The sequence below is a fragment of the Ictidomys tridecemlineatus genome, chromosome 12 (assembly GCF_052094955.1).
Source record: "Ictidomys tridecemlineatus isolate mIctTri1 chromosome 12, mIctTri1.hap1, whole genome shotgun sequence".
NCBI lineage: Eukaryota > Metazoa > Chordata > Mammalia > Rodentia > Sciuridae > Ictidomys > Ictidomys tridecemlineatus.
Window position 1 is genome coordinate 14,063,373 of NC_135488.1, and position 24,854 is coordinate 14,088,226.

Consider the following 24,854-nt stretch of genomic DNA (forward strand, 5'->3'; position numbering starts at 1 on the left):
TGCCGTGATGGAGGAAGGGGCAAGGATCAGGGATTGGGAGCATCTTGGAGGAGGAAAGGCAGACTAAGATTCTCTCCTCGGGAGCCTCTAGATGGAACACCGCCTGAGAGAGCCTGTGACCTCCAGAACCGTGGGCTCCATGTGTGCTGTGTGGAGCCCGAGAGGTCCTGGGATATGTTGCAACAGCTGCAGGAAACTCAGGAGGAGAGAGAGGGCCTTGCCATCCCTGAGTGGGTGGCTGTCCTCTCTGCTCCCAGTATTCCCATGTTTTTATCACCTGGTGTTGGTTTTGACAAGAGGCAGATGCCGTTTCACTGAAGAAGATCTAGCCCCAGAGTTTTTCTTAGGAAGACAATCTCATGGGCAAAGCCCCTTGATTACACTTGTTGCATTGTGGGTAAGTGACACTAAAGGGGAACCCACAGCACTTGAGCAAGGAGGAGACTCTTGTCTATGTGCTTGGGTTTCTTGGTATTTTTTAGTGGAAGTAGGGTTGGGACTCACAGGACCCCATCTGAGGGCACATCACTCAGTGGCGCCTCCTCTGAATTCACGAGGGCAAGTCACCCTCACTGCACACAGGGCTGCACAGTCCTCAGAGCTGTGGCCCTGCCCTCTCACACATTCTGGCCCACTGCTGACCCTTAGTTCTGACCCCACTCCATGAGTCCTCAGGGAACTGTCATCATTGCCAGGTTGTGGTCATTGCAGATCACAAAGTGAAATTAAAAATGCTCATAAATTGCTGATGGGGAGACTTGGCCCAGTGAGTACAGAGCCCCAGCAGTCCTGGGCCTGAGAGCTGGGCACAGCTCCCAAGATTTAGGGTCCCTCCTGGGCAGGACATAGATACTTCCTCAGGGCTTCTGAGATCTGGCCTCTGGGCTTTATTTTAAAGTCAAGTTTGTTCGCATTCTTATGGCAGGTAGATGTCACAACAACGTGTGGGATTTTGGGTCTGTGGACCCAGTGTCTTGACTTTGGATTCATTCTTTCACATTTTTAAAAATACTTTTATTTGTAGCTAGACACGATATCTTTATTTTATCTTTATGTGGTGCTGAGGGTCGAACTCAGTGCCTTCCACATTCAAGGTGAGCGTTCTTCTTTTGAGCCACATCCCCAGCTCTCTTTCACATTCCTGAAGATGATCTTCTTCCATCTGTCACTGGGCAGGATTCTGTAGGAAATGCAAATGATTTGTGGAACAAGTTAAGGAGAGAATAACATTTCACAAGAAATTCATACAGATACCCTTACACAATTTTTAAACCTAATGGATATGAACCATTAGGATTTTAAATGGACTTGCCATGATCCAAACTCTTGATATAAAATCATTTCAAATTACTTTCTGTCCCCAATGGGAAGCAGGATCTTAGGTTTCTATCGCTGCATTCTGTGTATCACACTGTGTTCTGACATGTGACTGAAATGACCCATTGTTACATCAGATGTAAATTTGGAGCACTTCTTCAAATAGACCTGTTGAAAGCAAACCATCTGTATCCATTTACAAGTAAAATAAAATCAAATTCAATTCCATGTAATGATGATGTCATGAAAATAATCCACTTTTATATTTTCTTTTAGCAAAAGATTAAAATTCTCATCTTGAAAACTGTTGAAGATATTTATAAAATTTCTAGAATTTGAGGTAAAAAATAAAAACCTCTATTTTTCCTGTGCTACATGGTGTATACTTGTTCTTCATTATTCAGTTTCTGCCCTTTATTTTCAAAACTCACAATAAGAATGGGGTGAACTGCCTTTTCAATCAGTGAACAGTAACTGGGGCAAATAAAATATGTTGGATTAGGATCTATATCTGCCTTGATTGTGCTCAAAAGGCAAACATTGCTATAAATAATCCACTTCTTCCTTCTCTAAGGGTTGGTATATCATATGATTTCCTAAACATGTTCATCAAAAGGGTAGATGGTAAAGTGGATGTGGGAAATTAGGTCAGTGAGAAAATGGAATTTCTGAATATTACTAAATATGTGAAAAATAACAGCCCACCATTCATTTCCAGCAGGTACTGGACTCCTGTTCCATTGATGTGCACCAATGACCTGCTTGTCATGTGGAGTAATTTCTCAACAACTGTGGGCAAATGAGGAAGAAGCCTGAATATGTGAATCATGAGCTGTCAGCCTGTTCCCTGAGTTCCTCAGCATCTTCCTCTCACGCAGACTCAAAAAAAAAACTGTTGTTAGACAAGCAGCACATATAGCTTTCAACAGATCTGTTTAAAGTAGTGTTCCAAATTTGCATCTGATATAATACGGGGCCATATCAGTCACATGTCAGAACACAGTGTGATAGAAAGAATGCAGTAATAGAAACCCCAGATCCTGCTTCCTGTTGGGGACATAAAGTATATTTGCTGAGTCACCATAGCAAAGAGATTTTTGTTTGGGGCTGCACACTGTGGGAGGAGCTTGTGTACCTTGCCTGCAGTAATACACTCCAGCGTCCTCAGCCTCCTCCCTGCTGATTCTCAGTGCAAAATCTGTCCCTGACCCACTAACGCTGAACTCATCTGGGACCCTAGAGAATTGGTTGGAAACTTTGTAGATGAGAAGCTTTGGAGACTTGCCTGGCTTCTGAAGAAACTAACACAAATAGGTGTTTCCATTACTATGTAGGAGATGGCTGGGGGCTGTCCAGGGGTGACAGGCTTGGAGACAGGAGTCTGGGTCATAACAACATTGCCACTGGATCCTGAAATGATGACAGAAAAGCAAGGTTACATACCAATACTGTGATCAATATTCATTATTTTCAGTCTGCTACTTATTTCAATATTTTCTGATGCATGCCAGGAAAAAATAAACCTACAAAAATAATTTGCTATTTTATATATAAGTCACAAAGTGCTATTTGTTATTCATGATTTTCATTAGAACACTGGTTATTGTTGAGTGGATGCTAATGCTAACAGTATCAAATAATTTTCTGATTCATACCAAGAAAACATAAACCTGTAAGAAATAATTTACTATTTTATATATAAGTCACAATGTGTTCTGTGTTATCCAAGATCTCCATTAGGGCATTGGTCATTGTTAAGTGGATCCTAATTCTAACAGGAAAAGTATGAAATACCATTCCATGGAACACAAAATACTTGCCTCTACTGCAAGGAAAGAATAAATATGACAAGAAATGGGACCCTTTTACCCCATTCTCCTTTCCTAAATCCCTCGGCCTCAGCAGGGACCCAGAGCATCAGCAGCCCCAGGAGCTGAGCAGGGCACAGCAGAAGGTTAAGTTGAGCAGCCCTGGTGAGTCAAGGCCAGATTAGAGCTGAGTGTTTTCTCAGATTTGTAAGAAAGAGCCTTCCTGTGGGACAGTATGCAAATCCCATGGTGGGTGCAGTGGGGTGAGACAACCTGCTGGATGAAGTGGGAGGAGACAGCAGGACAGGCCCTCCTCTGTGTACAAGGTGACATAAAACATCTCTTGCTGGTACATAGATACAGATTAAGTCAGTTTGTTTGTGGAAATATGGAAGAACCATGTGACAGCACCTGGTTAGAACATGGTCACATGATTTTGGAGCTGCCACTCTAAGACAGCAAGTCCCAGACAGTGCAGGGTGTCTAGGATTAATCTGAGAGATGAATGCTGTCCAGCTTGTTTTGCTCCCAGGTAATGTGGAAAAGGACACAGCTCTCATACCCACAAGTCTGATGGGGGAAGCCTCCAGATGCAAAGGTGGTCTTGAGCCAGTTGAAGACTCTTTCATCTGCATCCCAGCTACAGTGCTGGAGAATGTTAGATGCAGGTTTTGGAAGCTGCTTTCCATGGGACCTAAAATCCACAAAAGCATTCTTTTGAAGGTCATGAAAAGGATAAAAGCATGAGTCTGTCTCTTGCACATCGAAAGCTGAAAGCCCCATTTAAGTAAGAGGAAAAGAAGATATAATTCCATGCCTTAGGTAATAGATATGAAATTCCTTGTGGTGAGTTGTTACGATTTGATGTATTTCCCATCATAACTTCCTTACAAATACCAGATAACCCACAGGTGTTTATTAGTAAAAGAACTTCTCAATTTACTGGTACAGAATGAAAAATCAAAGAAAAAAAGTTTTTTAAATAAGTGGTGTTAAGAAAAACTCTGGTAACAGTCTTACATTCTATCTGATCCTACAGAACCAGGTCCTTCAGGATTCTGCTCCTTGTCACTGTGTGAGGTCACTCATCTCTCCTCTGGCCTGTGTGGGGAGCAACAGCCTTAAATCAAGATGCAAGGGAGATTCCCTGTAAGAAAAGAACAACAATTGCATCCTAGGCAGTAGTGTCTTGGGGCACCCTGTGCCAGCACTGACATTTTCCTGGGCCTTCATTTAAAAACGGTGCCTGCTCAGGGATCATTCTACCATGTGGCTAGTCACCTCAATAGGGAAGCAACTTCACCTTTTATCATTTGTTATCGATACACTTAATATTGAATTCAACAGGTCATGGAAAATGGCTTCTACATAAAAAGGGGAGTCACAATCCTGGAAGAAAAAAACAAATCCTGGGAAATGGAAAGATGAGTTTGAACCACAAAGTAATCTTAAATAATTTAACCCAAAGTCATATTCAATCGCTAAAACAAACAAACAAATGAAATTGTACACATGATTTCACAAAAATAAAGATTGTTTTTAATATATTTTGGGAAAATGTACCAAACTAAGACTCTTTAACAAGGCTCGAACAGATAATTGACAAAAAATAATATTTACCTTTAAGGTTAGACATCATGGGAAGAATATGGATTTTCTTCTGTAGATATTAATCTCTCTGCTAAGCCTAGCTCACCCACACCAAACTGCAGTGAAGCAATATTCCATTTACTACCTAATCATTCAGTGTCTTACAAGTTCTCTTCCTGGTCTCCTAAGATTCCATGTCAGTTTACATTTTTGAGGACACAGGCCTCTGTCCTCCAAAGAAGGTGTCTATAAATATGGTTCACTGGTGAGATGAGGAATAGAGAACCCAAAAAGATTTTGAAGACTGTGAATTTCAATGTTTTAAACTGTACTTAAAGCTTCTTTTAAGTTTTCCTCATAAAAATTTATAGAATATGCCAAGAAGATAAAAGAAAAAGGTTTTGCTTTTTTATTTTAGATAAGACATTGAGACTGTAACATGAACAGTTTCATATTTATTCCTTCTCCTTTCATACTGAAGTCCAAGAATCAACAAAAGAGTTGTATGAATTTTCAATAAGGGAAATTCAAGATACTCAGGAAACTTAAGATAAAATTTATCCATTTAATATTATTTGTCAATCAAATGTTTCCTTCCTTTTTTTCCATAGTAAGAAAAAAACAAAAATTAAGAGCAAGAAAGATACAAGAAATGAATGGATTATTTAGTGCCTAATTTTTGTCTTATGACAACAATCAATACAGCACAACTGCTGGAGGGTGACCCTCTGCCTTAAGGAAGCAGACCTCACAGTAGTGAACTTCACTTTCTCTTGTGTTTCCTGTTCAAGAGCTAAGAATAACCCAGTGTTGAAATGCATTTCAAAGTGTCAACTACCTTCAACCTTCAGAGGATCTAGATATTTGAACGCTGGCTCATCAAAACACCTCCAAGCAAAATAATTATGAAGAATCAGCAATACATATAAAATAACATATGCAGGCATGCTCCTAGAGAAAGCATGTGGGAAATCTCTATCATGTTGGTACTAGTAATAATTGTTTTTTATGTCACATCAAAAGCTATAATAACAAAATCAAAAATAAGCAAATGAGGGGCTGGGGATGTGGCTCAAGTGGTAGTGTGCTCGCCTGGCATGTGTTCGGCCTGGGTTCGATCCTCAGCACCACACACAAAAATGCGTCTGCCGAAAACTAAAAAATAAATATTAAAAAATTCTCTCTCTCTCTCTCTGTCTCTGTCTCTCTCTCTCTCTCTCTCTCTCCAAAATATAACCAAATGGGACTGCAGCAACCTAGGATGCTTCATCACAGAAAAGAAGCTATTGACAGAATAAAAGGACAGCCCATAGAATGGTAGAAAATATTTGTAAACCATATAACTAATAATGGGTTAATATCCAAAATATATGAGGAACTAACACAACTACATAGACAACAAAAAAGAAAGCAAAACAAAAATCATTAATCCAACTGAAAATTATGAAAATGACCAAAAAATATACTTGTGAATTATACATCAATCAAACAAATTAAAAATTAAAAGATTCCATCTTCACAGTATTGGCATAAACACAGACACCCAGCTGTGAGCTCCAGAGTTCACAAAGAAAACTTCACATTTAAGGTTTAATGATGCTCAGCCAGGGACACAGTTGAATGGGAGAGAGGACAATCTTTTCAGTAAAGTGTGTAGGGAAAATCAGATACTAAAAATGAATTAAGTTGAATACTTAACTTGATCCATGAATAAACAAATAACTCAAAATCATACAAAGAAATAATTGACCTAAGAGTAAGAGCAAAAACTGAAAAAGAAAATACAGGGAAATGTTTCATGACATTGGATTTGGCAGTTATTTCTTGGATTGACACTAAAACCAGCATCATTAAGAGTAAAAATTAGTTAAAAACATACGTGCATCAGAGAGTCTCAAAAACTCTTATCAACAGAGTTAAAAGTTAACCCACTGAATGGGAGAAAGTATTTGTAAGTCACATGGATGAAATTGCTAATTCTTTTTGTTCCTTTTGACTCACTTCTCCTTAGCATTCTCAATATCCTCTCCATGTGTCAATCTCATACCTTGTAGAATTTTCATAATTCTATCAAGTCTTGAACTTTTTAATGATTTTTTTTTCATGTTGTATTTCACCTCATTCTGATAGATCTCCAGCTTTCTGCTCCAGCTAAACAGTCTTCCACTATTTAGAGCAACTGTTGTGTCTTCTTCAACAGATATTTCAAACATTGCATGTCTCCTGTTATAGTCTCTTATATTTATACATATAATTTATACATACATCTTATATTTATACTTCTAATTATTTGAAATATAGTTTTACTGAACTATTTCCTCTCCCAGTTTTCAAGGCTTTTAGCATTTTTCTGGGTACATTTTATGCTTCTTTAAAAGTAGTATGTCTGTAAATATGCCACCTTTAGTAGATGTTCATATAACATAAGGACATAGTTTGGTCTTCAAACACAGAAAAGGCACACTGTATAAATTGAAGAAATATGAATTGTACAAACAAGCATTTTTTGTATATTCATCTTTCAGATCAAGATATAGAGCTCTCCAAACTTCCTTTGTATGTCTTCCAAGTCAACATTTGTCTCTAACCTCTAGCAAGGAAATTGTTACTCTGCAGATTGTCAAATAGTTTTCTTGTTCCTGGATTGGAACATCATGTACACTGAAGTAAGCATACTTTCGTTTCTAGCATCTTTCCCTTATCTTTCTGTTTGAGATACAGTGGATTCCTGCTGCAAAATAGTAAATGTTATAGTTGTTATATACAGTTGTTCTGTGAATATTCCACAATCTATACATTTGTAGTTAAGTCAGTTAGATTGTATCCAAAAATCGGCCATAAAGTTAGATCTTTTATGCACAGTCATCTACGTATCTCTTTGTGGACATATTCACTTGTATATCTTGGTTATAATCCTTGGAATTTACTGATGCTCTTATAAAACTTGGGCATAGCGAACACTTTTCATGATATTTTTTTCCAATGTACACAACCACATGCAATTTATGAGCACATCAGATTTAAATCTTCACAGATTTAAATTATGCTGTGCACTGTACATTCATAGTGTCAGACTTCTGTTACATTAAATTGGTAATTACGGATTCACTTACAAGAGATTTCCTTACCTACCTAACATCACATGATGCCTGTTTTCTAAAACTACTAGGTCCTTTAATTCCAATCACATCCCCTTTTTGTTAATTTCTCTCACATTGCTCTTATGTATGCACCTCAAATTACATGATATTGCTCTGGCTCTTACATGCAGCCAAGGCTAATCCTCATTTATACATATGTGTCCTCTTTCCAGCTTCGTATTTCTATCCAGGATTACATTTTATTTATTTTAAACCCTTCGGATGATTACTAATTATTTTGGTTTTTCAAACAACATGTGTTTGAATGTTCTTTCTGCCCAATTTTTTCTGCTCTCTCTTTCTGGAACTCCAAATATTCTTTTTATATCACTAGTTGTTCAAGACATTACAATGATCTTGACATATCATACATTTGATTCAAATAAGTTATGAATTCTCAATTTTCCACATATACAAATTGCAGGATCACACTGGTTATACATCTATGTGTATACATACAGCAATCTTAGTGTCAGTTGTATTCTGCTGTCCTCCCTATCCCTGCTCCCCTCCCCTCCCATCACCTCTCTCTACCCATTCTACTGTGACACTTATCTCTCTCTTTTTATTTTCTTCCCTTCCCCCCTCACACTAGCGTTTATGTATTTTGTGTAACCATGAGGGTCTCCTTCCATCTTCCATGCAATTCCCCTTCTCCCTCCCATTCCCTACCACCTCTTTTCTTTATTTCATGGTAATCTTCTTCTCATGGTCTTCCTCCCTACTCTGTTTTGAGCCACCTCCCTTATATCAGAGAAGACATTCGGCATTTTTTTTTAGGGATTGGCTAACTTTGCATAACATAATCTGCTCTAATGCCATCCATTTCCCTGCAAATTCCATGATTTGTTATTTTTTAATGCTGAGTAATATTCCATTGTGTATAAATGCCACATTTTTTATCCATTCGTCTGTTGAAGGGCATCTAGGTTGGTTCCACAATCTATCTATTGTGAATTGTGCTGCTATGAACATTGATGTACCTATGTCCCTGTAGTATGCTCTTTTTAGGCTTTTTGGGTATAGTCTGAGAAGGGGAATAGCTGGGTCAAATGGTGGTTCCATTCCCAGCTTTCCAGGGAATCTCCATACTGCCCTCCAAATTGGCTGCACCAATTTGCAGTCCCACCGGTAATGTACAATTGTACCCTTTTCCCCACATCCTCACCAGCACTTGTTGTTGTTTAACTTCATAATGGCTGCCATTCTTACTGGAGTGAGATGGTATCTTAGAGTGGTTTTAATTTGCATTTCTCTGACTGCTAGAGATGGTGACCACTTTTTCGTGTATTTGTTTATTGATTGTATGTCCTCCTCTGAGAAGTGTCTGTTTAGATCATTGGCCCATTTGTTGATTGGGTTATGTTTTTTGTTTGTTTGTTTGTTTGTTTTATAACTTTTTGAGTTCTTTGTATATTCTGGAGATTAGTGCTCTATCTGAAGTGTGAGGGGTAAAAATTTGTTCCCAGGTGTAGGCTCCCTATTTACCTCACTTATTCTCTTGCTGAGAAAAAAGCTTTTTAGTTTGAATACATCCCATTTGTTGATTCTTAATTTTAACTCTTGTGCTATAGGTGTCCTATGAAGGAATTTGGAGCCCGACCCCACGAGATGGAGACTAGGGCCAACTTTTTCTTCTGTTAGATGCAGAGTCTCTTGTTTCATTTCTAGCTCCTTGATCCATTTTGAGTTAATTTTTGTGCATGGTGAGAGAAAGGGATTCAATTTCATTTTGTTGCATATGGATTTCCAGTTTTCCCTGCACCATTTGTTGAAGATGCTATCTTTCCTCCATTGCATGCTTTTAGCCCCTTTATCAAATATAAGATGGTTGTAATTTTGTGGATTGGTCTCTGTGTCCTCTATTCTGTACCATTGGTCCACCCGCCTGTTTTGGTACCAGTACCATGCTGTTTTTGTTACTATTGCTCTGTAGTACAGTTTGAAATCTGGTGTTGCTATACCTCCTGATTCACACTTCCTGCTTAGAATTGCTTTAGCTATTCTGGGTCTTTTATTTCTCCATATGAATTTCATGATTGCTTTTTCTATTTCTGTGAGGAATGTTGTGGTCTTTTGATTGGCATTGCATTAAACCTATAGGGTACTTTTGGTAATGTGGCCATTTTAATGATATTAATTCTGTCTATCCATGAACAAGGTATGTCTTTCCATCTTCTAAGGTCTTCTTCTATTTCTCTCTTTAGGGTTCTGTAGTTTTCATTGTAAAGGTCTTTCACCTCTTTTGTTAGGTTGATTCCTAAGTATTTTTTTTTTTGAGGATATTGTGAAGGGGGTGGTTGTCTGATTTCCCTTTCAGAGGGTTTGTCACTGATATACAGGAATGCCTTAGACTTATGAGTGTTGATTTTATATCCCACCACTTTGCTGAATTCATTTACTAGTTCTAGAAGTTTCTTGGTAGAACATTTTGGGTCCATTAGGTATAGGATCATGTCATCCACAAATGGTGCTAATTTCAGTTCTTCTTCTCCTGTTTTTATGCCTTTAATATCTATCGTCTGTCTTATTTCTCTGGCCAGTGTTTCGAGAACTATGTTGAATAGGAGTGTGAGAGAGGGCATCCCTGTCTTGTTCCAGATTTTAGAGGGAATGCCTTCAGTTTTTCTCCATTTAGAATGATGCTAGCCTGAGGCTTAGCATAAATAGCTTTTACAATGTTGAGGTAAGTTCTTGTTATCCCTAGTTTTTCTAATGTTTTGAACATAAAGGGATGCTGTACTTTGTCGAATGCTTTTTCAGCATCTATCGAGATGTTCATATGGTTCTTATCTTTAAGTCTATTGATGTGGTGGATTACATTTATTGATTTCCGTATATTGAACCAGCCTTACATCCCAGGTATGAATCCTACTTGATCATGGTGCACAATCTTTTTGATGTTTTTGTATCCGATTTGCCAGAATTTTATTGAGGATTTTTGCATCTATGTTCATTAGAGATATTGGTCTGTAGTTTTCTTTCTTTGAAGTGTGTTTATCTGGTTTAGGGATCAGGGTGATGTTGGCCTAGTAGAATGAATTTGGAAGTACTCCCTCTTTTTCTGTTTTGTGAAATAGCTTTAAAAGTATTGGTATTAGTTCTTCTTTAAAGGTTTTGTAAAACTCTGCTGTATACCCATCCAGTCCTGGGCTTTTCTTGATTGGTAATCTTTTGATGGCTTCTTCTGTTTCCTCAATTGATATTATTCTGTTTAAGTTGTGTATATCCTCCTGACTCAATCTGGGCAGATCATATGACTTAAGAAATTTATTGATGCCTTCACTATATTCTATTTTATTGGCATATAAGATTTTAAAATAATTTCTAGTTATTATCTGTATATTGTGATATTGCCTTTTTCATCCTGTATGCTAGTAATTTGAGTTCCCTCTCTTCTTCTCTTTGTTAGCATGGCTAAGGGTCTGTCAATCTTATTTATTTTTGAAAAAATAACTTTTAGTTTTGTCAATTTTTTCAGTTGTTTCTTTTGTTTCAATTGCATTGATTTCAGCTGTGATTTTAATTATTTCTTGCCTTCTACTACATTTGCTGTTACTTTGCTCTTCGTTTTCAAGGGCTTTGAGATGAAGTGTGAGATAATTTATTTGTTGGTTTTTCCTTTTTCTGAGGAATGAACTACAAGCAATGAATTTTCCTCTTACAACTGCTTTCATTGTGTCCCATAGATTCTGATATGTTGTGTCTGTGTTTTCATTTGTCTCTATGAATTTTTTAATTTCCTCCTTGATGTCTTCTGTAACCCATTGATCATTCAGTAACATATTGTTCAATCTCCAAGGGATGAAGGATTTTTCCCTCCTTCTTTTATTGTTGACTTCCAATTTCATTCCATTATGATCAGAAAAGATGCATGGTATTATCTCCACTCCTTTATAATTGCTAAAAGTTACCCTATGGCATAATATATGGTCTATTTTTGAGAAGTATCCATGTGCTGCTGAGAAAAAAAAGTATATCTGCTTGCTAATGGTTGATATATTCTATATAAGTCAGTTAAGTCTAGGTTATTAATTGTGTAATTGAGTTCTATAGTTTCTTTATTCAACTTTTGTTTGGAATATCTGTCCAGTGGTGAGAGAGGTGTGTTGAAGTCACCCATAATTATTGTGTTGTAGTCAATTTGTCCCTTGAACTTGAGGAGAGTTTGTTTTATGAACACAGCAGCACCATTGTTTGGGGCATATAAATTGATAATTGTTATGTCTTATTGGTGAATGGTTCCCTTTAACAATATATAGTGTCCTTCTTTATCCCTTTTGATTAATTTAGACTTGAAGTCAATTTTATTTGATATGAGTATAGCCACACCTGCTTGCTTCCAAGGTCCATGTGCGTGGTATGACTTTTCCCAACCCTTCACCTTCAGCCTGTGTATGTCTTTTCCTATCAGATGAGTCTCCTGAAGGCAGCATATTGTTGGATCTGCTTTTTTATTCCAGGTTACTAGCCTATGTTGCTTAATTGGTGAATTTAAGCCATTAACTTTTAGGGTTACTATTGAATATGCTTTGTACTTCCAATCATGTTTGTTTATTTATTTAATTATTTTTTAAAATTTGGCTTGTTTTTTTCTCTTTGATTAGTTTTTTATCCCCCACCTCTTTACTGAGGTACTTCCCACTGTTGGTTTTTGTTGTTGTTTTTCATTTCCTCTTCGTGTAGTGTTTTGCTCAAAATGCTTTGCAGTGCTGGTTTTCTGGCTGTGAATTCTTTTAACTTTTGTTTATCATGGAAGATTTTTATTTCATTGTCAAACCTGAAGCTTAGTTTTGCTGGATACAATATTCTTGGTTGGCACCCATTATCTTTCAGTGTTTGAAAAATGTTGTTACAGGATATTCCAGGTGAAATGATGGGATTATGAAAGTTTTATCCCAGTCAGTGAATGAATCCACCAATGCAGATTAAATGATGGCAACTGTAGGTAGACAAGGTGTAACTGAAGGAGGTAGGTCACTGAGGGTGTCTCTTTGGGTTTACATTTTGTCCCTGGTTGGAGGAACTCTCTCTGCTTGCTTGTTGCCATGTCCTGAGCTGCTTTCCTCCTCTATGTCTTTCCACCATGATGTCCTCAGTGCTATGGAGTCAGCAATCTGTAGTCAGAGACATCTGAATCCATGAGCCAAAAAATACTTTTCCTCCTCTGTGTTTTCTTCTCTGGTATTCTGAAAAAGTTGACTAAAACAAAAATTCATACCAAGAAGTACCGTGGTTGCTGTAACTAACCTAACCACATGTTTCAGATTCTTTTTGGAACTTGTGGGCACAATTTTGAAAAGATTAGGAATGCAAGTTGGAAAATCTTTAGGTTGTTGTGAGCAGAGTTTAATGGGTGATTCTGATGAAAACTCACAGACCAGAATGCTGATGGAACTGTGGACAGTAAAGACTGGGCTCATGAGTTTTCAGAGGAGGAAGTCTCTGTTCCAGGGATTGAATTCAGGGGCACTTAACCACAGAGCCACATCCCCACTCCTATTTTGATTTTATTTAGAGACAGGGTCTCATGAGTTGCTTAGCACCTCACTTTTGCTGAGGCTGTCTTTGAACTCCATCCTCCTGCCTCAACCTCCTGAACTGCTGGGATTACAGGCATGTGGTATGTGAATTGAGACTTTCTATGACAGTGAATTTAAAGCTGATGGACTTATTAGTCTGATGTAGAAAATTCCATCCCTCATATGCTTTAAATCATCTCTTTATGTGGTTTTGTTCTACTATATTATTTAGAGAATAATGTCATGGAAAGAGTCTGTTATATTCAGTACAGATACATTTTTTTCTGAAATATGTTCAATTTATTATTGATTGAATCCAAAGATGCAGAACTCATGAATGCAAATTTTTGATTTGTTTTTCAAAAAATATATTAAAATTCAAAAACAGAAAGCAAATTGGCAAGATATCAACTTAGAGAAGATATTCCAATGCATATTTCTAGCTGTGATAGTCAATTTTGCTGTCACCTGGACTGGACTAAAGAATGTTAATTCTCTTTTATTACTGAGTAATATTCCATTGTGTATACACACCACATTTTCTTTATCCATTTATCTACTGAAGGGCATCAAGATTGGTTCCACAATTTAGCTATTATGAATTGTGCTTCTATAAACATTGATGTGGCTGTGTCCCTGTGGTATGATGTTTTTAAGTTCTTTGGGTTTTATATATATCTTAGAAAGAATTTTTTATCAGTGTACAAGTTTGATGTTCTCCAGAGAAACAGAACACATACATATATACATGCACACAAGTACATGTCTATATACATATCTCTAATATTTAGGTATAGTAGAAAAATAGATTGAGTCACAAGGTCACATAGGCTGAAATGTTCACCAATGACTATTTTCACTCAGGAAAACCAAGTAAACTGGTAGTTACTCAGTACAAGAAGGTGGGGGTTGTGGGGTAGAAAATGCACCATATGCTCCCCTGTTTGTATCCTTAGGTATGAAAGTCCCTGAAGGTTCACTGGTGCAAGTTCACATTCAAAATCTAAGAAACCTAGTATTTGGCACTCACAGGGAACAGTAGTCAAGTGGGTCAGCACACTTGGTCAAGTGGGGAAGTGGAGAGAGAAGAGATGGTGGTCTCTCCTACTATTTTGCTCACATTCAGGCTGAGTCTTTGACTCACTTCCCTCAACTTGCCAATAATTTCTTGAAATACCTTCACAGTCACACCCAGAAGTGTGCTGTGTTCCTAAGGGAAAATATAAAAATGGAGGAAAGCATAAAGGTGAGAATGATTTGATTTGATCACTAGCTGTTCCTAAGGGAAAATATCAAAATGCTCAATTTCATTGCTCATCAAATAAATACCATTTTAAGATGTACCAATATGCATACAATTTCACAAAGTTAACAATATCAAATATTATTAGGGAAGTTTTATAGCAACTAGTACCTTTCTGTATGGTACAGGTTGGTAGACTGCAAACATGCTCACTATTTTAGAAAACATCACTCTATTATTTTAGTGTTCACTGAAGCTAAACTGCACAGAAAAACTCTGACTCACCACTTTCATACCTAGGAATATACTCAAGACAAGTGAATGCACATGTCTATAAAGGATGTTGCAAGAATGTCCCTAAAACATTAACAACAGTCTCAAACCTATGCCAACTCGTTAACATGAAGATTGACTGACATGTTCATATAATAGGAAATTATCCTTAGTTAAAGGGAACAAACTTCTACCATACCCACCACACAGGTGAATTTTGAAGAACATGTTTATCAAAAAGAGCAAGATGTCAGATATAAAATTCTTGGATGGCATTAATTTTCTTTCAGAGCTTGAAATATATCATTCCAGGACTGCCTAGCTTTGAGGATCTGGTTTGAGAAATCAGTTGAGATCCAAATTAGTTTCTCTCTATATGAAATTTTAATTTTCCTCTCACAGCCTTTAAGATTTTATCTTTATTCTGTGTTAGTCACTCTCATTGTAATGTGTCTTGGTGTGGGTCTGCTGTAATTTTGTATAGTTTGGGTCCTGTAAGCCTCTTGTATTTGATTTTCCATTCTATTATTTAGGTATGGGAAATTTTCTGCTATTATATCTTCGAAAAGATTGTGCATTCCTTTGGTTTGTATCTCTGCTCCTTCATCTATTCTGATACCTCTCTTAAATTTAGTCTTTTCATGTTATCCCATAATTCTTGGATGTTTTTTTCATGGCTTCTTACCAACTTTTCTGCAGTCAACCCTACTTTCAAGATTATATATTTTGTCTTCATTGTCTGTGGTTCTGTGTTCCAAGTGGTCTAGTCTGTTGGTGATGCTTTCTATTGAATTTATAATTTGGTTTACTGATTCCTTCATTTTGAGGATTTCTGATTTTTTCCCCACAATCTCTAACTCTTTATTGATTTTTCACTTCCTGTTTATTTTCTTTGATTTCACTCCTTATACTATTCTTTACTTCACATGTCAATTTAACTGTGTACAATCTGAACTCCTTCTTAGACATTATTCTACTGTTGTATCAGTGGCATCTGTTGTTGAAGCATCTTGGTTTGTTTGGGACACTTTATTCCCCCTTTTATTTTTATATGTTGTTAGTGTGTTTTGCCATCTAAAAGTATGGATTTAAGGCAGCATAAATTTCTACCCTGTAGACCTGTAGTGATCCTGAAAGTTTCTAGTGCCTCACTTTTAATGATGAGACCAATATCAACAGCACCCCAATGTAGATAATATATATCCTTAAACCTAATAACTCCCACTAAGGTGTCTACTGCTTTCTAGCATTAAACCAAAATGAAGAGTTCAATAACTATCTATAGTATAAATAGGAAATTTGTTAAAATGGTTTACAATTTCAAATGGTGAATGAGAGAACAGAGGTAGTGTAGTACACAATATTTGAGAGAAAGGAAGAGAGAATCTAGAAGTAAAAATTCACAGGAAGAAAGGAAGAGGAGTTGATAGAGATTGGCTATTGGTTGGAGAAAAGTTAGAAAGAAAATAGACAAGATAGTAGAAGAATAGGAACAAAGACAAAAAAATTAAAGACATAAGAATACAATGAAAATACAAAACACCTTTCATAGATCATTGTCCTCCACGCACTGGTGCTTAAAAAATCTGTTCTAAATATGGTAGAGATATTAATGAATCAAAAAATAAAATAAAATAAAATAAATTTTGCTGGAAAGTCTACCTGTCTCTGTCAGTGTTCAACAATGTCTCAGCCCTGTCTCTGACATCTCTCAAAATCACCAAACCACATCAGCCATTGAAAACCCAGTCACTATTCCACCAATCTGGGCTTCAGATACCTCAGGCTCAGTCACCTGCTTGCCCAATATCTCAGTGCTGCTCCTTTTTGCAGAGAGGCCACCAGGGATACACTCATGAAAAGAAGCAACCCTGAGATGCAGCAGCAAGGAAGGGCCACCACCACTCTTAGCAGAAAGACCCCAGGCTCCTCCAAACCCACAGGCACCCCCACATTGGACCTGCAGTCCCAACTGGAGTCCCAAGACAGAGGCTCTTGTGCTGGTAACACCCAGATCCCAGGCCCTGGCTGGTGTCCCAAAATCACTGTAGCCATGTGCAACCAAACCTGGAGTCTCCCTATAACAGTCCTCTAGGCCATTGTAGCAGCAGTAGGGTGGTGGTTGTTGTCAGCATCAGTGGTAGCTGCAACTGAAGCTTTGGGGTCAGCATCACCAGGCAATCTCTGGGGTCAGAAGCAGTGTCAGCTTCAGGTGAATCTGGGGCAGCAACAGAGGGTTGCAGCTGTAAGGGCAGCATCACCCAGAAAGAAGATATCCAGGTGACCTCAGGCTAGCAGCAGTATAATCAAAGGCAGCAGTGATGGAATAGCGGTGCAGGTGGAGTTTATTGACAGGATACCTTGGGTTCAGCGACAGTGACCACAGAGTAGCATCTGAGGTAGCCAAGAAGGTGCCCAGAGAAGAGACCTCCGGGTATGGCAGCAGCATTTGTGGCCAGCAAAATTAAGTTTCAGATTTGAAGATGAAATGAAAACCTTCCATGATAAAAATATATATATTAAAAAAATTCACAATAAGAAAGCCTACCCTAGAGAGCATTCTCAACAAAATATTCAATGAGGATGAAGTGAAGGAAAAAAGTGAAAACCAACAAAGGGAGGATCTACACTAAAGGGACATCCAAAGAAATGAGAAACTAAGACAAATCAAAAACCAGAAATAAATCAAAATGACAAAGCATACAAACCATATCTCAGTAATAACCTTGAATTTTAACAGCCTAAACTCATCAATCAAAAGACATAGACTAGTAGATTGGATTAAACAGCTAGACCCAGCAATATCCTGTCTTCAAGAGACTCACCTCATGGCAAAGACATCCACAGGCTGAAGGTGAAAGGATGTGGAAAACTTATCACTTATATGGATTATGTCAACAAGCAGAGGTTTCCATCCTCATATCAGATAAACTAGACTTCAAACCAAAGTTAATCAGAAGAGACAAAGGAGGAAATTTCATACTTCTTAAGGGAAGTATATAAGCAGAACATAAAAGTTATAAATATTTATGCCCCAAACAATGGAACATCTATGTACATCAAACAAACCCTTCTCAATTTCAAGAACCAAATAAACCACAATACAATAATACTGGGTGACTTTAACACAGTTCTCTCACAGACAGATCTCCCAAACAAAAACTAAATAAGGAAATTATAGAACTAAATGATACAATCAATAATTTAGACTTAACAGACATATATAGAATATTTTATCCATCAACCAGCAAATATACTTTCTTTACAGCAGCAAATGGCTCCTTTTCTAAAATAGGCCATATATTATGCCACAAAATAACTCTTGGTAAATACAAAACAACAGAGATAACACCCTGCATTCTATTAGAACACAATGGAATGAAATTAGAAATAAATAATAAAATAAAAAATACAAGCTATTGTAACAAATGGAGACTAAATAATATACTATTGAATGATAAATGGATGGTAGAAGAAATCAAGGATGAAATAAAAATTCTTAGAGGTAAAAGAGAACACTGATACAGTATATCAAAATCTCTGAGACACTAAGAGGAAAGTTCATTGCATGAAGTTCATTCTTTAAAAGAAAAAAGCCCTAGAAAAAGAAGAACAAATCAACCCCCAAAGCAGTAGAAGACAGAAAATAATTAAATCAGAGCTGAAACTGAAACAAAAGAAATAATTGAAAAAAATTGGCAAAAAAAGTTGATTCTTTGAAAAAAAATATATATAAAATAGGTAAACCCCTCACCATTCTAATGAAGAGAAAATTCAAATTATGAAAATACAAAATGAAAAAGGAAATATCACAATGAACATGTCTGAAATACAGAAGATATTTAGAAACTATTTTGAAAATTTATATTCCAATAAAATAAAACATATTGAAGACATTGACAAATTTCTAGAGACATACGACCTACCCAAACTGAATGAGGAGGTCATACATGATTTAAACAGATCAATTTTAAGTATTGAAATAGAAAATGCCATGAAAAGCCTACCAACCAAGAAAAACCCAGGACCAGTTGGATTCTCAGCTGAGTTCTATAATACTTTTAAAGTAGAATTAACATCTATACTTCTCAAAGTACTCCATGAAATAGAAAAGGAGGGAACTCTTCCAAACTCATTCTATGAGGCTAATATGACCCTGATACCAAAACCAGACAAAGACACATCAAGGAAAGAAAACTTGAGATCAATATCCCTCATAAACATAGATGCAAAAATTCTCAACAAAATTCTGGCAAATCACATACAAAAACATTAAAAAGATAGTGCACTATGATCAAATGGGCTTCATCCCAGGGATGCAGGGTTGGTTCAACATATGGAAATGAATAAATGTAATTCATCATATTAATAGACTTAGAAACAAGGATCTTGTGATCATCTCAACAGATTCAGAAAAAGCATTTGACAAAATACAGCAAAACTTCATGTTCAAAACACTTGAAAAACTAGTGATAGTAGGAACATAGCTCAACATTGTAAAAGCTATCTATGCTAAACCCAAGGCCAGCATTATTCAAAATGGAGAAAAATTGAAAGCATTCCCTCCTTGAAACTCCAGCCACAGCAATTAGACAAAAGAAAAAAATTAAAGGTGTACAGATAGGTAAAGAAGAACTCAAACTATCACTATTTTCTGGTGACCTGATTCTATATCTAAAGATATATAAAATTCCACCAAAAAACTTCTAGAACTAAAATATAAATTCAGCAAACTAGCAGGATATAAAATCAACACCTATTAATCAAATGCATTCCTATACATCAGCAATGAATCCACTGAAAGAGAAATTAGGAAAACTATCTCATTCAAAATAGCCTAAAAAAAATTGGGAATCAATCTAACAAAAGAGGTGAAAGACTTCTACAATGAAAACTACAAAACACTAAAGAAAGTAACTGAAGAAAACCTCAGAAGATGGAAAGATATCCCCTGCTCCTGGATAGGCAGAATTAATATTGTCAAAATGCCCATATTACCAAAAATGTTATACAGATTTCATGCAATTCCTATTAAATTCCAATGGCATTCTTCATAGAAATAGAAAAAGCAATCATTAAATTTATTTGGAAAACTAAGAGCCTCAGAATAGCTAAAGCAATCCTTAGCAAAAAAAAAAAAAAAAGTGAAGCAGGAGGTATCACAATACCAGACCTTAAACTATACTGTACATTTACAGTAACAAAAATGGCATGTTATTGGCATCAAAATTCACTTGTAGAGCAATGGTACAGAATATAAGACCCAGAGACAAACCCACATAATACGGTTATGTTATACTAGACAAAGGTGCCAAAAACATTCACTGGAGAAAAATGGCCTATTTACCAAATGGTACTGGCAAAACTGGAAATCCATATGTAGCAAAATGAAATTAAACCTCTATCTCTCACCCTGCACAAAAATCAACTCAAAGTGGATCAAATTTACAGACACTAGAACAGAGACCCTGTGCCTAATGGAAGAAAAATAGGCCCAAATCTTCACTATGTCTCTCTAGGATCTGACTTCCTGAACAAGACTCCTAAAGTGCAAGAAGTAAAATCAAGAATCAATAAATGAGATTGATTCAAATTAAAAAACAACTTCTCAGCAAAGGAAATAATTAATAATGTGAGGAGAGAGACTACAGGTTGGGAGAAAATCTTTACCACATGCACCTCTGATAAAGCATTAATCTCTAGGATATATATAGTACTCAAAAAACTTAACCTCAAAAAACAAATAACCCAATAGATAAATGGGCTAAGGAACTGAACACACTCTTCACAGAAGAAGAAATACAATCAATCAACTAATATATGAAAAAGTATTCAACATCTCTAGCAATTACATAAATGCAAATCAGAACTACTCTAATATTTCATCTCACTCCTGTCAGAATGGCAATCATCAAGAATATAGCCCATAATAAATGTTGGCGAGGGTGTGGGGAGAAAGGTTCACTCATACATTGCTGATGGGACTGCAAACTGGTGCAACCACTATGGAAAGCAGTATGGAAGTTCCTCAGAAAACTTGGAGTGGAACTACCATTTGACCCAGCTATACCACTCCTCGATTTATATACAAAGGACTTAAAATCAGTATACTGCAGTGATGCAACCACATCAATGTTTAAAGTAGCTCAATTCACAATAGCTAAACTATGGAACCAAACTAGGTGTCCTTCCATAGATAAATGGATAAAGAAAATGTGCTATGTTTATATACTGAAAGGAATATTGTTCAGCTTTAAAGAAGAGTGAGATTATGGCATTTGCCAGTGATTGGAGTTAAGAGAATATCATGCTAAGTGAAATAAACCAATTCCAAAAAAACAAAGGCCAAATATTTTCTCTAATATGCAGATGCTAATTTACAATAAGGTTAGAGGCACTAGGAAAAAATAACACTACCTTAGATTAGGTAGAGGGAAGTGATGGGGGAGAGGGAAGAGGATTGGGGATAGGAAAGATAATAGATAGGAAAGATAATAGAATGAAACAGACATTATGAATATATATATATATATATATATATATATATATATATATATATATATATCTGCATCCAATATGATTCTACAAAGTGCACATTCAGAAAAATGAGAAATTATATCCCATCTATATGTATCAAAGTGCATAAATACATTCTAGTGTCATGTATAACTAATTGAAACAAATAAATGAATTAACTTTTTTAAAAGAGCAAGATGCCAAAAGCAGTGTCCAGGAGGTCCACTGACAGAAAATTCCAGTAGATCTGACCTATGTTGATGGGAAGTGGAGGTGGTGAGTGAGTGGGAGGAGCAGGAGGGCCTGTGAGGGGCTGGAACACCTGTATCCCCCATGGGGCAGTGGCTAAGGGGTGTAGGAAGTTCATGTTCGCCCAGCTGGTCACTTTACATTCACTTACTGGAACTCGTGTGCTTTTCTGGATTTAATTGCATCTGGCTTTAAATGAAGGCATGAGTGGGAGTTATGTAGCCAGAGCCTCAGAGTCTGTTTCCATCTCCTCCTGCAGACACAGGAAGCAAGCTGAGCTCTGAGAACCTCCAAAGCCACATCTGTACAGGATTACTAGAGGCCAGTCACACCAGACACCTGAGCCCTTAGTGTGGTTTCAACACCCAGCAATCTCCAAATCTCAGTCCCTGGCCACTGGCTGTGGAGTGTGCGCTGCTGGTCAGTGTCCCTCGTGGTGGTGGTAGTGGAACAGCCTGCTTTCAGAAGTCTGATGTCCCTTTCAGGCCTTTACCATGAACCCAGCCAGTGCTTTCAACCAAACCCAGTGCCTCTGAGCATGCCCCCTGGCAGAGGGCAGTTGGTGACACCATGTGACCCCCGTACCATCCCTGGGAGGAGGGTTTGTGCATGGGGCGTTGACTATGTGGGAGGGAAAGCAGAGTTCTGCTGGTAGTTAGAGCTGGCAGCAACCTCAGCGTCTACCCTGCTGATTTTGAGAGTGAATTTAGTCTGAGACTATACCCCAGCAAAGCCATCTGGGATGCCAGATTATCACTTATCAGCTTCATAGATGACAATCTTGGGAGCCTGGCCTGGTCTCTGCTGGTACCAGGTGAGAGTGTCACTGATGCTCTTATTGGCAGTGCAGGTGATGGAGGTGCTCTGTTCTTGAGACACACCCAGGGAGTCTGGTGACTGTGTCAGCCCTGGGCTCCCACTGGCACCTGGGAAGAAAGAGACAGCATTCCTGTTTTAACTCCATTTCCCCCAGCACACCTGGCTGTCCTGGTCCTGTAACCTGAGAGCACTGTGGGCCATTGACGCACAGAGCCCTCATATTAGAAGAGGCTATTCCTCAGGCTGTCCCCTGTGCTCCCTCCTCACCTGGACTCCAGAGCAGCAGAAGGCAGATGAGTGCAGCCAGGTCACCCATGCTCAGTCTGGCCCTGCCTGAGGCTCCTGCTGCCCAGGCTCACCAAGCAGCCTTTTCACGAGGACTCTGAGAAGCAGAAATTGGCTCTGGGGAAACATGCAAATCAGCAAGGGTGGGGCAGGCCTGGTCTGGCAGCTGCAGGGCAGACAGCCTGGGGGTCAGTTCCAGCTGACTTCCACATACAGTCCCAGAGGAGTTTCTTCTTGGCCAGTGAAATGAAAACACCTCTAATTTTTGTGGTCCTTCTTTGTCCTCAGGGTATGAGAGTTTGTAATTAGAATAGGGCCTCTTCCTTCTAAGACAGAGGGTGGGGGAAGCTATCTGATCCCATAACTTAATTCTTAATATGAACATGTAATTGTCCTTCTAGAATTCCATGGAATATCCTCTTATATAGGTGGCTATGAAAAAAAATGGCTCCGTAGTGTAGAGGAGATGCTAGGTGCCCTGGAGAGAGGATGTCCTGGAGCAAGTCCATGGCATACCAATTGGGGGCGCTGTGCACCAGAAGAGACTCAGATTATGGAACATCTTCCCATAGCCAGTGTGATCCTTTACTTTGGATATCATGCATTTTGCTTCTTAACTTTTTCTCATTTTCTATATTATTTCTCCTATTTCTCTCACTTTCTCTTACTACATTGTCTTGGGGTAAGACTGTCTTCTTTGCCTGAGAGGGTTCCAGTGTAATTATTAACAGCTCTGCCTTTCTATCCTCACATAAAATTTTGTGACCACTATATATTCTGATTCTCCTTCTTCCAAGTACACTGAGATATTTCTTAACTGAAAGTCTTACATGTAAAATTAACAAATATTTTATATCATCTATTAATATGACTGATTTTCATCTTCTTCTGTTACCTATCATTATATTTGGTGACATTAATAAACATCCTGGACTCACTAGAGTTCCTGGGCATCATCATTACTATGGGTAAAAATGCAATTTCCAGTAGCTCCTTAAAAGAGTATCTCGCCCAGGAAGCAGCTGAATTTCAAACCACCCTCCACTGCTAGTACAAGACACAGTAATAATTAATTTGAGTCTTGCTTTGTAAAACCTGGTTTGTGGGTATGTTTGTGAGGAGTGCATTTTTCCTGTTTTGTCTTTGTCTTTTTAAAATTTTTTTGAGTTGTTGATGGACTTTTATTTAATTTACTTTTATGTGGTTCTGAGAATCAAACCCAATGCTTCACACACACTAGGCAAGTGCTCTACCTTTCCTGTTTTTTCTTAACATCTAGACCTTCATGTGTCTCCCCTTCTTTTGGAAATCTCCTGGGATGCTCCTTAGTTCCCTGCAATTTCCAAGCAGGTGGCTGTCAGTCTTCCTGAGGTCCAGCCACAGTCTTCAGAGGAATTTTAATCACACTACACTGCAATAGTATTCTCATAGGACCAGCCTATGAGAAGTTCCTGTAATTACATTTTGCATAAGTGATGAGGACTATGTATGGATCTCAGCCTTCCCAAAGCACCCCCTGCAGAGTTCCCAATACTCTATTGTTGCGACCCCCAGCCGGCAAAGGAGACGCAACACAGGATTCTTCTTTCAGCAGTTTATTCAGGCCTTTATTCAAAATGTATCTTCAAGCTTCTCCTCCTCCACCCATACCTCCTAGCCTTAATAAAGCATCCTAAGCCCCAATGCAAAGCTGCCACGTGGATCTTTCTCATAGGGTGTTATCTCAAAATGCGCCAACTCTCCCTAATAAGGAGTTGTTTATCACTGACCGCAGTGGCAGCCAGTGCCATATTGTAATGGTGGCTATGGTCCGCAGAAACGGCTCACCACACTCTATCTCCAATTTCATGTCATATTGTATCAAACAGAAAGCACTTTTATTTACTATATATAAACTTCTTAGTACTGATGTGTTTTTGCATTCTTGCAAGTTCTTAATATTGCTACAATTTACTATATTAAAATATATTGTCACATCATACTTTAATATATGGAAGAAATCTTAACATGCACTTTCTGTTTATGCATTTATAGTTCTGAATGAAATGGTTTGCATTTTCCTTTTATGCTATTTTTTTCATATCTTAATATT

At 37.7% G+C, this 24,854-nt stretch overlaps 1 pseudogene across 1 annotated transcript in view; it reads right to left on the bottom strand.

Moving 5' to 3' along the window:
* Nucleotides 1–989: 989 nt before the first annotated feature.
* The window catches only part of LOC144369059 (E3 ubiquitin-protein ligase RNF217-like), a 123,163-nt pseudogene continuing 99,298 nt past the window's right edge, over nt 990–24,854 (bottom strand). The window contains exons 5-8 of the transcript XR_013428498.1: nt 4,146–4,272; nt 3,688–3,819; nt 2,603–2,727; nt 990–1,180 (exon numbers count right to left, since the gene is read on the bottom strand). The product of XR_013428498.1 is annotated as an E3 ubiquitin-protein ligase RNF217-like (transcript). The remainder of the gene's footprint in view (nt 1,181–2,602; nt 2,728–3,687; nt 3,820–4,145; nt 4,273–24,854) is intronic.